Consider the following 18392-nt stretch of genomic DNA (forward strand, 5'->3'; position numbering starts at 1 on the left):
AAAACTAGAAATGCCTGTAGGGGTGGGTAATGATCAGGACTACATACCATCTTTTCAAAAGCAGTATCCCATTCCTAGGGAGTCAGAGAAACATATGGAAAAATGTACTGTGCAATGGGAAAAGGAAGGGCTCATACAAAAAGACAACAGTCCCACAAATTCACCAATCTGGCCAGTTAAGAAAAAAGATGGTAGTTACCGTTTTGTCATTGATTTTACAAAAGGTTAATCAGTACACAACTCCTGGAGCACACCTAATTCTAGGAGTTCCAGAACTCGCTGCATTTATTAAACCACAAAGCAAATGGTTTACTGTAAAAGATTTAGCAAATGGCTTTTTTGCTGTACCACTCCGGAGGAGAGACTGGCCATGATTTGCCTTTACATTTAAAAATCAACAGTATGTCATGATGAGGTTACCTCAGGGATTTCAGAAAAGTCCAATTATTTTTCATCAGATGGTAGGGCCCATTCTGCAACATATGGAAAAGGATAATTCAGTACTGCATTATACTGACAATATATTAATTTAGTCTGAAACCGTGTAAGAACACGTATGGCTTCTTAAAAAAAGTTTTCCATACTCTGCAGCAGGCAGGGTTTAATGTTAAAAGTGAAAACATTCAGTTCATGACACAGGAAGGTACATTTCTAGGTACTATTATTAAACCATCAGGAAGGTCTCCTTCTCCAATGCTAGTGCAAGGCATTTTACAAATGGAAAAGCCATTGACAGTAAGTAGCAGATTTACACATATTCATGGGAATCATGAATTACAACAGGGAATTTATAGAGGATTATGCAGCTGTGGCTGCTCCTCTATACAGAATGTTACAGGAACAAAAAAACATCACTCTGTTAGAGTGGGGTCCTCATGAAGATGAAGCATTTTTGCAAGTGGAGGTAAAGTTAGCACAAGTTACAGAGTTAATAGCACCCACACCAAAGTTACCATTTCTATTACAAGCAGATGGAGGAAAAAAAAGACATTATCTGTTGTACTATTACAGGAATGGCCACATGGTGGCGACAGCAGAATGAAACAAACTTTACGTCCAGTCACTTTCTGTAGCCGAAAGATGACCGCAGTGGAAATGGCTACCACTCATGCATTCAACAGCTGCTAGCCATTTACTAGGGTATTTTAAGCAAACTGAGTATCTGACTGTATTTTACAGTATTATAGTACAAACTCAGCACCAAAAGTAAAAGCTCTGATAGACAATTTTAAAATGAACAAAATCACAGATGGATTAGTCAGGCAGTATTTGCAAATTGGATAGCACTTTTCGGAATGAAAACCGTCACCATACAGACAGGGTACAAATATTATTTGTCAAATCACAAGGGATATGAAGGCAAACAGCATAACTGCTTAGAGAAAATAATGTCACCTGATGTACAATTTTTGGCATCTGATTTTGATCATTTTAAGCCATTCGTCTTTGTGGACAGAGCACGGTTTTGGGACAAAGGTAAATACTGGACAGGATTTGCTGTAGCTCTGGAAAATCCAAAGCTGGGTTCTCCCAAACTAACCAAGTTACCAGGGCATATGTCAGCCCAGAGAGCTGAACTGAAGACAGTACTGTATGTGCTAAAGTATTACAATTCTGTTAACATTTCCTCAGACAGTGCTTATGTAGTAAAATCTTTGAGATTACATATGGACACTTGGATAAGATGAGAATTTGTAGACAATGCAGGCAAACCATTACAGCATGCTGAAGTATTAAAAGACATGCATAAAGTAATAACAATGTCAAATCAGCAGGGACAATGCAGCATTTTAAAGGTAAACGCTCATCAAAAAATGATAAGTGAGAATTTCAAGTTAAATGCATTAGCTGACACATTAGCAAAGCAAGCAGCACAAAAGGAAACAGAGCTTCCAGAATACTGATGTGGAGGTCAGTGCTGTAATAGAACGAGACAAACAGTCCATTGGCAGTGGTCAGAAAAGCCTTTTACTTGGTTCATTTTAGAAGTAAAGGGATTATATCCAGAAAAAAAGGTTATTACCTCTCTGTACTCCTCCCTCATTAGGCCAATAATTAAGTACAACGCCCTGTTTTGTATGTACCTCTCCAAAGACCTGCACCAACTGGAAAGGCCACAGAAATACCTCACAAAGAGAATCCATGGCCTCCAACACCTGTCCTATATGGACAGGCTCAAATCACTATCACTCTACTCTGTATCGTACAGATTGTTCAGAGGTGATCTGTGCCTCGCCTACAAGGCAATCTCAGACCCTGCTGTACTAGAGATGCTCCACATCCGTAAGTCTAACTCCTCATGTAGTACCTGATTGAATAGCTTAAATCTAATATGTGATCTTAACAAAACCTTCTGGAGAGACAGGTTTGTCTCCCAGAGGCTGCCCCGTCTTTGGAATAGACTCTCCATAAATGTCAAACAAAGTACATTGCTGACCCTCTTCAAGCGCAACCTTGATGAGTGTATGGGTAACCACAAATTTGTCCCAGGGGGTCCATCTGTGTCCTTCAGTGACAAGGGCAACAGGTGCTGATTGGGATTTCATTTTTGGGGATAAACTCTTGTCTAGGCTTGTAAGGGCCCCAAAGCCATTAGCCTAGTAATCTCCTATGATCCTATTAAAGAAGACATCATAAATATTTAAAAAAGCAAGGTTTAAAAGAAGAAACAGACTAGTGGAAAACTGCAGGAATACCACCAAAAGAGTACTATGCATATACCACTATAAAAGGACTGCAGCTGCCTTATGTGTCATTTCAGTTAGCAGGTCAGTTGGGCAAGTTAAATCACCAAATATTAGGACATCTAGGAGCTGATAAGCAATGGCCAGTTATAAAAGAAAAGTATTGGAATCCAAGCATAAAAAAGGTCTGTAGGTTAATTGCAGAAGAATGTTTAATCTATTTGCATGTAAATGCTAAAAGTAAAAAAAAAACCTCAGTTGCACTGAGTACAGCTAGCAGATGGACCATGGTATGCAGTTCAAACAGCTTATGCAGGTCCTTTGTCACAACAAAGGGAGGTTACAGATACCTACTGGTAGTAGTAGATGTTTCCTAAAAATGGGTAGAGGTAATTCTTTCCAAAACCATGACAGCAAAGAGAATGGCAGAAGACTTACAGAAAAATATTTTCTGTCATTGGGGGTGGCCAAGAATTATTGAGTCAGACAAAGATCCTCAGTTTGTTAGTGACTTAAAGCACATGTGTAACCTGTTAGGAACTCAGCAAAGATTTGATGTGCTTTATCATCCACAGTCAATGGAATTGTAGAACGGATGAATCATATGATCAAAGAGCGGCTCAAGAAAAGCATGTCTTGAAAAGGGAAAAGTATAGGTACAACATTGACCAGGCATTCTTATGGGCATAAGGGCAACACCCAACAGTAAGACAGGAATATCTCCATATGCAATTATGACAGGGAGGAAAATTCCATTACAGTTACCTTTTGATTCTGATACACCAGGCGGTAGGCCCATGTTAGAAATCAGTAAGCATTAGGTATGGTTAAAACAACTTGCAAAAATCTGGGATTACAATTCAAGAGAGCAAGCTTTCCATCTATGGAGAAAGTTCCCAATATTACCACCAGAAGAAAACCTTCCCTGTGGAACAAAGGTATTAGTAAAAATGTTCCAGATGGAAGGGCCCTGGGATAGCAATTGGCAGGGACATTTTGAAGCAGTGGAAAAAATACGTCCACTGGTATACAAAATAAAAGGTGAAAAAAAAAAACAGAACAATTCTAGTGCATAGAGATCAAATAAGAGTAGTTAAAAACATTGAAGACATGAAGTCACGAGAGTGACATGCATGCATTGTCTTATCAGAACATGAAAATGAAGCTGCCTAAAGTGCACCTGTTTGGAATACAGAACAATAAAAGGCAGACAACTGCAAATGTAAATAATCTATCTACATTTAAGCATGTGTTAGTTAAACCAGTATCTGTTTTGTTTTTCACAATTTTTTGTAATTGTATAATAGCACCAGGAATAGCAGAGACCCTGTCAGAAAAGGCATACGAAAGTAATATTACTAATATAAGGTTGTGGTGAGTAAATGATACTACAAACAGAACTCAAGATAATTTTTCTTGTCAAGGGGGACAAAAATGTCACATTGGAAACCTTTCCTTTGGCATAGTGTCACAGTCTGGAAGACAGCCAGATGCCAGGTATATATCTAACTCTCACAATGTAAAGCAAATGCATCTTTACAAAACAGTACTGGCATAAAATGCTGCATGCTACAAGGAGAAAGGGCATTCTTTCAATTTTACACTGACTGTGTAACCAGTACTGTAGAAGGATCTAAAATAGAGCTACGGGAGAGAAATATATTGGTCTGTATCAATGATTCAGTAATTATTGAGAGACAACCTTGTCTTGTTATTATCAGAACTTTTAATAATAATCCCACAGCCAAGTCTGATCAAGTAATCAGGTTAGCATCGACATGTATGGTGGTGGGACAAAAATACCAAAAACAGTAATACATTTTAATATCTCATTCCCTCTTGACATTAGTGGTTGTAGGAGATGAAGAGCATGGTATAATACTCTTTTACAGGGATGGGAACAGGTTTAGGTGTATTGCACTAGATTGATATAGAAATATTGGCAAACAGATTAAAATTGACAGGCCAGTATATTTCACAAATTGTACATTTACAGGCACAATGATTACCTACTATATGGACATCACAGAAGGTTAGGGTTTGATGTTAATGTTGCTAAATTCGTAGAGTGGACTAAAAGAACTTTGCAGTCTTTGTATGTACAAATGCAGAAGAATTCAGTGCAAATTAAGTTAATGACCAATAATGAAAATGAGTGGAAAACCATGTTTAAAAAATGGGTCCCACGTACCTGCTGGATTGAAATGCATGGGCAGCAGACAGACTGCACAAATACATACTGTACAGGAAAATAATCATACATTATAATGTAACAGTTCAAAAGTAATGTGCCAAGTTTTAGTTTTACCATTGTTTTTTCGACCACCATTCTATCCGTGCCAATACTGGTTACTCCAGTTAATGGGAAATTATATTGATTTACAAAAATAAAAATCACAAAGCAGAACATTGTGCTCATGCAGCTAATGGACTGGTGTGTGGTCAGCACTCACCAGTATATGGACCATGTTTTTACAACATTCTGTAAATTTATGTAAATGGACAATTTTACCTTCTAGCTTTGAAATGTTTACTGAAATAGCCGCACAGTTTGTGTGTACTGTGACAAATCAAAGTTTAACATTTACTAAGTGATGTCCTTTTGTAGGATGTCTTAATAACATCACTCATCTGATGTTGCATAACGAAATATATGTGTTCACTACAGAAGACAAGGTGGCAATGCCTTTGCAATGGAATCCACAAGTATTGTCAATAAATAATGTAGGATTTTCATTAGAACTGATACAGAGACTCATAAATGAAAATAAACAGTTAATTCAAAAGTTGCAAAAAGTTAACAGAACAATTCTAAGTCATGAATTAAATTCTGTAATTGTAAAACATAAGTTAATCAAGTTAGCTGAAAAACTGCAGCAGATACAGCCCATAATTGGTGAGACATTTTTACAGGATGATCTGTGTGATGACCATGCCCTGGCTCAGCAATCAAGGAGCATCAATCCTCACCACTACAAGCCAATTAGTATGTGAAGTAGATCCCACTACTGCCACACTTGTGATGACCGTGCCCTGGCCCAGCAATCAAGGAGCCTCAATCCTCACCACTAACACCAGGGAGGTTGTCTCAGAAAAGAGAAAAGGATAGGATAACTAATACATACAGTAAAGTACAATTTCCCTTAATTGCACACAGAGATCACAGTCAGTCTGGGGCTGGTTGCTCCCTTGCTCTCCAGGTCCCCAATAAGACTCCCCACTGGCACAGCTATATGGTCCAGATCTCAGCCTAGTTGGCAAGCTAACCTCCAGTACCCTCCCTGTCAAACCAGTGCTTCGTGTCCCTGCCCAGGTCGCTGACACACCACACACACACACACACTTTGAGAAGAGGTTATACAACCACAGAGACCCTCCTGGGAAAAAGGCTGGCACAGGTTCTCCAGCTGTGCTCCTTTACCCAGGCCATATGGTAGTAATTACTGCCACCACCAGCTAATAAATATCAGCTACTCAAAGGCCCTTAAAAGGGTGTCCAATTATTACTGTGCAATATTATTATCCAATGGTAGTATGACTAACAGTCAAGGCTTACTTTAGAGTGGCCTATTACAATAACCTCTATAAATATGCAATGTACTCTAGAGCTTATCTCTACATAAAGTAGCCATAGGTAGAAGGCTTTAAAAATATTTAATAATAAATGATTAAAACACAAGACAAAACTACTACACCACAGAGATCTCTAAAAGTTCAGAGATCACACAGAAACTTAAAATAATACAGTAGGACAGGTCTGATTTCAAAGAAAAATACCTAATTAATCTTTACTAGCTTTAACTATTCCTACAAGAAATCACAGTGCTAAAACTTACATGTGAGCATAAGGCAGAGTGCTGGTAAGTTGGATATCCAAAGTCAAAATGTTCCCAGTCTCTTGTGAGAAATAGTATTTAAAAAATTACTAACAAGCATGTCTCTAAGGCCTTCTCAAATTACATAATTTTTGACACTTAGGTTTTCCCAGTATTCATATTGCATCATCTTAACACCTAGACTGAGTTGGCAGGCCACAAACTGCATTATTTAGCAATCTAACACCTGCACAGAAACTTACAACAATAGAAGACATTTCACATGTATATTCTAACAGAAATTAGAGCAATAAAGCACATTCCACATCTAAAGTCTGGTCATAAACTTTAGCCTTAAAACAATGGGCATGAAATCTTCATCCAGCCACACTGGAGCCAAATTCTAATATGACAGGGTCACAACATGCTTCACTGGGCCAGTAGAGTGCAATGCTGTCACATAGTTTGCAGTTCCACATTTCACAGTATTCTTTACACCCAAGAAACATGCCTGCATTTTGCATTTATTATCATGAAAACATGCCTGTATTTTACATTTATTTACAAATGCCAGAATTATATATCAAATTCTATTTGACTAGGCTGGCAGCCTTTGCCCATCTCTCCCCAGTCGTCACAATCTGCAAAAGGAAAATGTTACTAGACTGGATTATACGCCCAATTCTAGTATTAATGCATGCCATCATTGTACTGATGTTTGGAATTTTTTTTTGTTATATCAAAATAAAGCTAAAGGTTTTGTTTCCTAATGTGTTTTCTTTAAATCACAATGAAAAGTATGATCTGGCCAAAGAATACATATCAATGTAAACTGTTTTTTGTGTTTTTAAAACAAAAGGGGGAACTGTTAGAGTATAGTAAAGGGTTAAAAATTGCTTTTCTGAAAAATAAGAAAAATAGAAAAAATACAGTAGAGCAGTTACTATGCATGTTTGGCATCCATACTGTGTGATAACTGTTCCGTGACCCACACAGCTGCAAGGAAAACTGCAGATAAAGATGACACCCTAATTCCTGAAGTGATTAGTAGCACAGGTGCGAGGAGAAGTGGAGACGGGTGATTCCCTAAGTCTTGAAGGTTGTCAAATAAATTACCTTGAAACAGAACAAAATTCAACTTATCAACAGTCTGCATGACATCAAGCAAATACAAAAGTAACAAATGGATCCAGGTTTCATAACAAGAACTGTAAAAAAGACTGTAACAAAATGTTGGTAGCTGGGTATTTTGTAAGAACATAGTTCTGAGGTAAATGGAGAATCATCATTTGTATCTGTATCGAAAAGTAAAACTTGTACAGTAAAGGCTGTATGGTGTAATGTGTATTATGTGTCGTTTATTAAGCTGTTTTATTAGTAACTGAGCTTAAATTGTTTAAAGTTGTTACTGTATTATAAGGTATATAGTTTGCCATATATTTTTTTTAATTTATCAGTTACTCAATTTCAGACTTTATGTTACAAACTAAAACCATGGTCTTCTAAACGTATTGATAGGAAACCTTTGAACGAATATCAGAACATTCAATTGCATAAACTAGGTTCAGTTACAGATTTGTTGCTTATGTTACACATGGATAATTCAAATCATTATGATGCTAAGATATTGTAAATTGCATTTACAAAAATGTAACTTAAGACTTAAATTCATTTTACGTGTCTGTTTCTTTCATGTAGACAATTAGTCATCCTGCTATATGATCATTTCCATCCTTTTTTATTTTTATTAAGGAAAATTTTGTTGTAAGTGGTTTGAATATTACTATGTTTCAATTAAGATTTTTCCTGTTTAAAAAAAAACTTTGTTGCTACCTTCTCATCAGTATATTGAACCAAGCTATAGTACGGACTGGTACTGCTTTAGAGAAAATATTATGCAAGGCAATGTTAAAGGGCCATTACAGCAAAATGCACCAAAACTGGAAGTTAACACACAATTTTCTAATACCACTCATTATATCAATGTTCTTTTTTTTCACATACTTCTCATTACTCATCTTCATTTAGTAACAGTGCCTCTAACAATTCTTTCGTTTGACAGTTATTCTATAAAGAGATAAGTGATTGTAAGTTCCATAGACGTAACCTTTGTAAGAAACTATTTCATACATGCTTAGTATTGGTTACAGATATGTGTCGCTGTATATTATTCCAGTTGAATATGCCAATTACATCTGTATCGTAATTAATGGTACTAAAAAGTAAATTTCATTGTATTACCTGTTGATATGCTACTGCGCTATAATTTGGACTTTACTATTCTGGTTAATAATTTATATTTTGTTCACTGGTGGTTCTCTTGATCTCTTTCACTAGCTATAAGTCAAATATATTATCATACTATATTTCCCATACTTCTACACATGGAAACTTGTGTATTGAAAATTATCCCTGCATTTAAAAGTATGATGCTTTAAATATTTTGTGTGCTCAATAGTTGAGGAGTTGGCAAGCAGCTTTGATAATGCCCTTTATCCTATACAAGATCATGAAGCTACAAAAGATCATCGTGTCACTCATGGGTATAAAACTTTGAAGTTCATTCTGGACAAGGCACTGGTATATCTTACAATGCAAGCACAGAATCTCACACACACACCACATGTACATCTATGGGCAGCTTGGAACATCACCAATCAACCTATTGATATGTTTTGATTATGCAAAATATGTTTTTGTTTCCTTATATTTTTTCGTACTAGTGCCTTGACAGCAAATAAGATAGAAACCTCAAAATGCTAGAGGGGGCCAAATTTACTTTATAATGATGCATGAAAGTAAGAGTTTGTGAAACAACTGCCATTGTTTGCATGTTTCTGCTCACCATGATCAGGAAAAGGAACAGGTAAATAATGTAGCTATAAAGGAAGACAGGCTGAAACAGTAATGAAGAAGGGAAGGATAGAAGGATGATAACATTGAACTAAGTAAAGCCCAATAACCTACCAGATCTTACTTAGAAAATAAATACATGCCTTACATGACTGATAAGATGTTAGAGGAAATGTTTTCAGACAAATAATAGGAGGTGCAGTAGATGACATCAGGAGGACGTCCTACAGCTCTTAACAGTCTGTGCAAAACATGACTGCATTTTTTCTCTAGCAGTGTTTCAATATGGCCAAGAGACACTTACTTCCACAGAACAATGAATATGAAGAAGCAAGCGTGAAACCAAAGAATAAAGGCTGTTGCGGTAACAATATGCAGAGCATGGAGTTCCTGGGAACTGGTAATCCTGAAGAAAAGTAAATTGGGGAAAAAAATGATATCATGAGTGCAGAAGTGTTGGCATAAATTTAGGTTTAGTACATAAAAAATAATTTAAGGATGTGTTCATGTTCGTTTAGACCTGCAATGTTAAATAATAAAGCTAACCGGTCTGCATGGCAAATAATAAAGCTAAAGGTCATCCACATTACACTGCTTTAATGGAAATCAACAGAACAGCAGATGTTTCATACTTCAGCTTTAAATCCCAGACACTTAAAAATAGTAAAGCTGATTTTGATTTAAGTGCAAAAAAGTATTATTTGTTGTGTTGATGTTTCATTTCAGATTCATTCGTATTAGGAAGCAGGTGACCTGTGATGTAATTAATTATTAAGGATGTGTTATGGCTTCTGGACTTGTCCTTTTAAGAAAAATGGATAATGGACTTTGGAAGTATAGTCTAGATGCATTTACATTTTAAAAGTGACTAGGTGCACTGGTAGAATAAAATAAGTGGTGAGCATGCGCTGCAGTTATACTGACACATTTTGTAAGTGAAGAGAAAAGTCGCACACACTTGTTAATTGTCCAAAGCTTTTCAGTCCTTTTGCTGGTATGGGTACTGTCTGTATGGCCTCTGAGATGTATTTTTAATAAAAGACATAGAAGGCAAACATGGTATGATCATTCAGACTGCATAAGAATAAAACAGACTGATATAATGTCAGAATTAATCAATTAATTGTAAAATTCCAATATGATGGTGTTGTTCAGTATTTAGTAAATCTATACGTCTGACACAATCAAAACTGAGCTCAGGCCACAAATATCTAGCTGCTTAATGGAAAATACACAGGGAGCACTGCACTTGCCCATTAAGGCAGATAAATAGGTAAGCACATTATGGTACTATGTGAAACTAATCTTAGAAGATCTTTAACCTGCCAGTTAAAAATTCAAAGTGTTTTAAAAGGGAGAGCAGCTTAGATCACTTGCAGTGTTTATCCTAAACTGGTAGTGATGCCTTTAATTAAAAAATGTAATAAACATCAAAATACTTTGCTCAGTCTCAAAAAAGAACAGCAAAAGCTGTTGACTGAATTTTACTGATAAACTGAGAATGTATTGATGTATTCAGGGAAAAAAAACGTAATAGGCAGCCCACAATTTGGCTCCACATCTGAACATCCACTAGAATTAGAAGTCTGGTAAAACTTGGGCAATGCATTTTCAAGGGCAGTAGGCAATGCAGAAGTGAACTAATGTTCTTAAAGCTCAAGAAATATATACAGATGGTTCTGGTCACAAGGACCCTGTAGCTTATGTCAAGAATGCGCAAGCTAGAGATGATATCTGGTCACTCATGACTTAACTCAGTTTAGGATGAGGCAAAAGAATAAGATGGCTGTGATACAATATTGGGACGAATGGGGTGTAGATCAGGCATATATCACGAGCAGGTGGGGAGTATAAAAAAATGGAGGCTGTCCACTATGTATGGAAATGAATCATTTAAAGAATAGATAACCAAACAGATGCATGAATGGACAAAGGAAATATTTTGGGGGGGCTAAATGCAGAGAAAAAAAAATAAGCCATCACTCCAGGGTATAAAAAATAATATGAACTATATGTCAGCATATTTTAAAAGAACTTTATTTTGTCTGCATTGACAGATCGTAAATATCTAAATTATTTAAATAACTGTGGTCTTGACAATGGTGGGGAGGTGTGTGAATCTGTCTGAATATCTTACATGCAACAGATATCTAATCATTACTAAAAGAGTACAACTGGATTTCTTTTTGTAAAGAAGACAAGAGATTTTGCTGGAGCACATTATGATTAAATGTATATATTTGTTTTCCTTTTTTTCTTTATGTATTCATATGGAAATTAGGACATTTATAATATTAATTTTATCAATAGCAAAATAAAAGAATCACAATTTTGACACATTAGTGCACAATATTAGAACATGGGCTCATATATATAATGATTAGTGCCGATGCGCTGTTTTGTAATTGCCACCCACCACTTTTTGAATGATATCAGTTTTAGAATATCTGGCCTTTGTTGATGTTCTCATACCGATTTCCATGACTTCAATATAATGCTAATTATTCAATATATGTGACAGCTTCCAATGTCAAAACTTTAGATTACTAGATATTATCTCCTTCAGCATTACTGAAATGTTTCTGGCACAACATAAGTTGGAATACATGTTATTAAACTGCAGATAATCAGCTTACAGTCAGGCCACTCAGATGCGGTTTTAATTTGTTTTATAGAAAATAAATATACATTTTTCACACAATTATGTATGCTGCAAAGAGAACTATGTAGTAGTAGCTGAAAGGCAGGAACCTGAAAGGTTAGCAAGAATAAATTTTAGAATAATGTTTCTGAAACTAAACAGTTAACTTAGCTGGACTTTTTGCGTGATGCGCACACAAATACTCATCGAATGTAATGTAGTAAAATTAAGTTTTAGTTGAAGTGTAGAGGTTATTGTGTCTTCACTTTTAACTAGGAGAGAAGGAATTCCTGCAGTGCTGACTGCAGACTGGTTTTGGAGGTCAAACAATGAGAAAAGAAATTCTAGTAAGTATTGTATAACCTGGTTTGCTGGGCAAGTTCATAGTTGTATTTGCTTAATTAGAGTAAGTTTTCCTGGGAAAAAAAGCCATGCCTAAGGCATCATGCATTTGCCTTAGGCAAACTCGGAAACTAGGAGACTGGGTGATGGCCTATTGTAACTTGTAAAAGGGGAGACAGGGCATGGCTACCACATGCATCTCAAACTCTGAGCATTAAAACCATAGCAATGGCCTTTAAACATCATTATAGAAAGTCAGAAAGAGGAACACTTTCTTATTTTATACAAAATAAGGTCATTATATTCTCAACTCTATATAGTTAGTGGCAGAAAATAGTTGCACAGGTTTAGTTTATGTATTTAATAAAGTATGTACCCATAAGCAGGCCTGTCTTTATGATGAAGACCATAACTTTAGCTAGAGTAAAGCTACATTTGAAAGCAAAACTCAAAGTGCTAGTTCTAAGTCATAGCAGTTGAGAATGACATATCACAATGAATTTTGAAAGAAGAGACAGAGAATGACAGTACAAATGGAGCTGAACTTCATAGCTGATTATCCATTTTGTTCCAGAAACAGACACAGGAGTCCCTCAAGGTGTATATGAGTTTACTCCAGAATAAGATTTCCATTTCTTTATACTCGCAGTAAATTAAAGAACTGCTTGTATGATCAGATTGTGAACCTAAGATTTTTAGCTAAGCCAACTAGACTAAGACAATGGCATTCTAAGTTTGGTGTTTATTAGTAAGGCACACAGAATTCTGTGAAAAGGTTTAAACAAGCGTTGTGATTTTCTTTTTACTGGTCACAGGTAAAATTACTTGGTTTTACTGCACAGAACAGTGTGCTATCTGCTCTTCCCTGAGGAGAGAGGCACCAATAATGTCGCATATGCTGTGCAATGGTAGAGAATTTCAGATCATTACTTAGATAACCCTCCTTAATAAATTATTTTTTTTTTTAATTTTTGACCCTTCAGGAACTTGAAATGGGTCTATATTAGAACATCGAACATTTGAAATGTCGAGTGTTCTAATATCAACCCATTTTCAGTGAACGCTGAAAATATCGAAGTAAGAGGAAACCGAATTCTTTCCTAGGGAAATAATTAGATTGTCCGTTTCTGTTGTTTCGGTATTTTCAGCGCTCTGGTGGAAAGTTACGGGTCGGGTTCAGGTAAGTGTGCCATTATGTGGACATGTGGGTTAGGGCAGGTTAGGTGAGTTAGGGTTAGGGAGTGGGTCAGGTAAGTGTGCGATTGTGTGGACGTGTGGGTTAGGATGGGTTAGGTGAGTTAGGGTGCGGGTGAGGTGATTGTGCGATAGTGACGGATCTTAGGGTTAGGGTTAAGGTAAGTGGACAGTTAGTGGTGTATGTATAGTTTAGTGTAGGGTTAAGTGTAAGAGTCTACGTGTATGTGTTGGATTGCTGTTTGTTTGGTGTGCTTATGTTGTGTGTATGTGTTTTGGAACAGCAAATATTTTCCCTAGGAAAAAATTCACTGTTCTGAATGTTCAATGTTTTTTTTTTTCGATTGCTAGGGTTCGATATTAGAACACTCGACATTTTGAATATTCGGTGTTCTAATATAGACCACTTGAAATTTGGTGTGAAGCAGCAGTGTACTACCAGACACCAGTGAAAAAGCACTGGGAATTTTTGTTTTGGCAGATTTTTGAATGCACAATCTGTTGTGAAATATGTTTAGGGCTTATCAGTAAGCATATGGAATATGGAAAATACAATAGAGGCATTTTTCAAGATTTTGCTATAACACAGGAAACATCCAATCCTCTTTACCCTTACTTTTATACTTCTGTACTCTTTCCTCTGTAACATGACCACTTCTATATACCTACCTTTTATCTTTTCTGAACTTTCTCTCCTCCTATTTAGCATTCTTCTCTAATAATCCTTCTCCCACCTAACTCCTCCTTTTATATATTAATTTCTTACAAGCATTGTGGTATAACTTCGTTCCATACTCCTCAATTATTTCACCTGGCTACATACTAATAGGACGTCTACATATATGTAAATCTTGTCAATTGACAATAGATCAGAATGTTTGCTTTGTTTTGTATTCTTACACTATTGTGTTATTGGATTTCATTGTATTATTTTATACTGTTGTTAATTTGTTCTTTTTTAAATGGAGCTTTTCTCCCCAGGCCACCACTGAAAAAGGACTTTGGCTCAGTCAGACTATCCCGGTCAACAAATGTCAAATAAATAAAATAAATAATCAACTTTAATAATGTATAACAGTCAAACAACAGGGGTCAGATACAAATATGGTTACACAACAAGAAACAAATAGAGAAATTCATCTGAGTGTGAAAGAAACCCTTGTGGCCTTACAGTAATGTTTACAGTAATGTCTCCAGCAAAATATATCTGTATATGAAGCAGATACAAAAAAACCCTAATAACTGTGCAACAAAAACATAGGATCAAAGCTGTGAAACAAGCTTAATGCCAACAACTTTTAACTAATTTATTTAGTCATTCATTCATTCAGTTTGGTAACTTGCAGTGATCCAAAAGGACCCTATTAAAGTCTCACCCCGAACAAATATAACGGACAGTAGACAAGCAAGCTAACAAGAAATATTATGAATGTAAACAAAAGTGTGAAGATAGGAATGAATCAAGAACAATAATAATAATAATAATAATAATAATAAAATAATAATAATGATAAACTACATAGAACAGGGGGCAATAGCAAGGGACAGAGTAAGAAGGGAAAAAGATGATGAAGTGAATGAAATAATGAAGCGATAGAGCACAAAGTATAAACAAAAGGAAGGTAAAAGCATGCAGAAATTAACTGTATACAATATATACAATGTAGAAGAGATGTCACATATTAGAGTAGGGAAATAATGTGAGGAAGACAAAGGTTCCTGAATGGTGAAGGGGAGAGTGGCGGATTAGGTGACTTGTCCAGAGAGAAAGCACTGGCAAATTGACTCAGACTTGAGATAATATTTAAGCTGAGCACAAAATGATGGGTATGAGATGAGTTCTTTAAGATTAGTACCGAGGGGCTCCCCAGAGTTTGGGGCCCTAGCAGGGGGAAGGCATTGGTAGTGCAATGAAGTCTAGTCCTGATACACTGAAGAAGCAGACCAGAGTGGTTAAGATTTCTTAGCTTGTAACTGTGGGTTTGTCTAAAGAGGTCTGAGACAAGACATGGACAAGAGTGTTCTTTGAGAAGATTGTAGAGCTGGGATCCCAGGACCAAGCTGGCAAGTTGTTGAACAGGTATACACTTGATGCAATGATGCTTATTTCTAGGGTAGAAGGTAGTGAAACTGCAGACAGAGTTGCTTATAGCTTGGATGGCGGATGAATTTTTCTTGGATGCTGCTGCAACCACTGAAAGTCCACATTCAGGCTGTGTTAGTAGAATGCCTTTGTCTATGGCATTCCTGGTTGGTCTGGAGAGAAAGGAGGACATTTTATAGGACCAAAACAAGAGGGAATTATTTTTCTTCCATATTTTTTTCTAGGTAAAGGTGAAAGTTCAGTGTGGGATCAAACCACATACTGTACCAAGGAATCTAAAGGTGTTGACTTGATCAGTGGGGTGTCAGGATGGTCATGGATACGAATTGATTGTGCATTTTTCTGCCACTTAGGGAAGGTACCAAACAGCACTGTATTAGTTTTGGAAGTGTTCAGAATTAGCTTTCTGTTACTAAGCAATTTGTAGTTGTTGTATGGCTGTTTAATTTTGGAAGTGTTCTAGAATTAGCTTTCTGTTACTAAGCAACTTGTAGTTGTCAATGTATGGCTGAAGAGATCGGATCAGAGTGAATAAGGCCTATTTTGTTATACAAGGGTTTTTTGACCAATATTTTTGTATTTATTAACTTTTGGACCCTTTTGAGCTCCACGATATGCATGGTTAGATACATGCTGAAAGGGGCCCTGCAGTTGGAGTAAACAGGGCTAAATGCAGTGGGATGCTAGCTTCTTTTGACCTAGATAATATGCCTTTAGAAATGAATTAGGCTAGAAAGAAGGATTTTCATACTATTGTTGTTAAATGGTGGCTGAAGTTTTTCACTCTGGTTCTAGGGTAACTGACTATCCTGTTTGTCTGGACTGGGGTACTGTAAATTGAAGACAATGGGTGTTTACCAAACAGGACAGCACTACACTTCTACTGTATTTATTTCAAGCCTTTCTCTATAACTGTAGTCTTTAAGGATTAGTCCTACAGTAATGCTTTTTACATCTGGAGTAGAGCAAATTAGAGCGCCCAGCTTACACACACATCTGTAAGTATGGTTAATCATAGGTCTGGGTTTATGGTATGGAGGTCAGAAAAGTACATTCCAAAAGGGAGAGTCACAGCACACAGATCTGTGTTACTCTCCTAGCTATTTCTTACATTCTGAAGTGGTACCTGACAACTTTATGATGTGGGTTCAATATTTCAGCTAATTTGCAATCTATATAACCGCATTAGGGTCTACCTTGATTTTTTTTTCTTTTTTGGCTTACTTAGAATGCCAGCATGGGATATAGTGTAAAAGGCCTTAAACAAATCCAGATATGATGTCAGTACTCAATTACCCTCATCAACTGTCTCAGTAACTTTCTCAAGGAAGTTAACTACACTTAACAAAACAAACTACTGTGGGTTCAGCTGTACGACTGATTTTGAATAGTGTAATTATGAAGTCAGAGATAATATGTTTGATGGCCATACTGTACTAGTTCATCTCACTTCAGTTTTTGTAAAAAAAAAAAAAAAAAAAAAAAAGGGGAATTTTCTGTTTCAGTTCTTCTTTCTGACGTAGAGCCCTTTTACTTATTTACTGTGTTATAGCATTTGCTTAAAGAAACAATGTCAATGCAAAAGATCCCCTGCCTTGTGTTATGTTTTGCCATGTAAAGCTGGAAATACAGAGATAAAATTTGCTAAGTTTTATAAATGATATATGCCTGTGAAACCTAAATTAATGCACAGCTAGCTGCATCTACTATATGTAGTGATTTTAGAGATCATAGATGGCATTCAAGTGAACAGTTGGTCTCTGACTCCTGTCTGTGCTGAAAAAGGTTGGAAGACAAGCTCACCTGCCAAGTTAACTAATTATTATTGATTAATGTCCTTTTATTTTAAATGAATGCTTTACCTTTATAACTTAGCTTTCTATATACATCTGAGTGCATCAATAGGATAACATGAGATACATGTAGAAAGAGGGAAAATATTTTCAAACATATCCTGAGTGGAAAACATTCCAACAGAGAAATGGAAGTGGGAAGTTTAGAGCAGATACTGGACCAATTAATATTTATATTGCTAAGTATGACAACTTCATTTTTGATCGTGTCGGAGATCCAAAACAAGATTTTTCAAGTATGGCTATATTATTACGAGGGGGAATGTAAAGAGCAATGATACGTATTGTTTTAATCATTTATTTTTGGCAATGAGATTAGAATTTCTGTATCGGAGAATTGTGGAATAGTATCAGAAAAGGGGGTAAGAGGTAAGGACTAGGGTAAAGGAGGGTAATGCCACCTCCTTTCTCGTGAAGTCTGTCTAGCCGAATGGTGCTGAAGGCTGGAGAGAAGAATTCAAAGTCTTTCATTGCTGGCTTTAACCAGTTTCTGTAGCAACTATTTTATCAGGTTATTGGTGGGCTGTCCAGGCATAAAAATCTGAGATTTTGTTTTGAATGCTTTGGAAATTATATGTTACTAGTTTTAGGGACTTGTGGAAGTAAGGATGAGTGGACTGGTTATGTAAGGTGGGTCCTGGATTAGGTTGGATATCTTCATAGAGAGGAATTGTGGAGAATACGTGTGAATAGATATGTGAAAGTAGATATTTTCTGAGTATACTGAAGCATGTTTGTTGGTAGAGAGTATGGCAGGGTTTAGGTAGAACTTTTAGTTTAGGGTAGAGGAGAGAGGGCAAAGGGAAGAGGTTAGAGGCTATATTAGAGTAATGGTTTGAATGAGGAGGTGGAGAGTATGTGATGGATATAGGTTTAAGGGAAACAGAAGTAGCATCTAGAATTGTG

At 36.4% G+C, this 18392-nt stretch overlaps 1 protein-coding gene across 1 annotated transcript in view; it reads right to left on the reverse strand.

The window, feature by feature from the left end:
• The window catches only part of LOC122810508 (polypeptide N-acetylgalactosaminyltransferase 18), a 1713820-nt gene that overhangs the window by 875902 nt on the left and 819526 nt on the right, over positions 1 to 18392 (reverse strand). The gene's annotated exons all lie outside the window — the stretch shown is intronic.

This window comes from Protopterus annectens, chromosome 9.part0 (genome assembly GCF_019279795.1).
Source record: "Protopterus annectens isolate FY-2018-M chromosome 9.part0, PAN1.0, whole genome shotgun sequence".
In the NCBI taxonomy this organism is placed as follows: Eukaryota; Metazoa; Chordata; order Ceratodontiformes; family Protopteridae; genus Protopterus; species Protopterus annectens.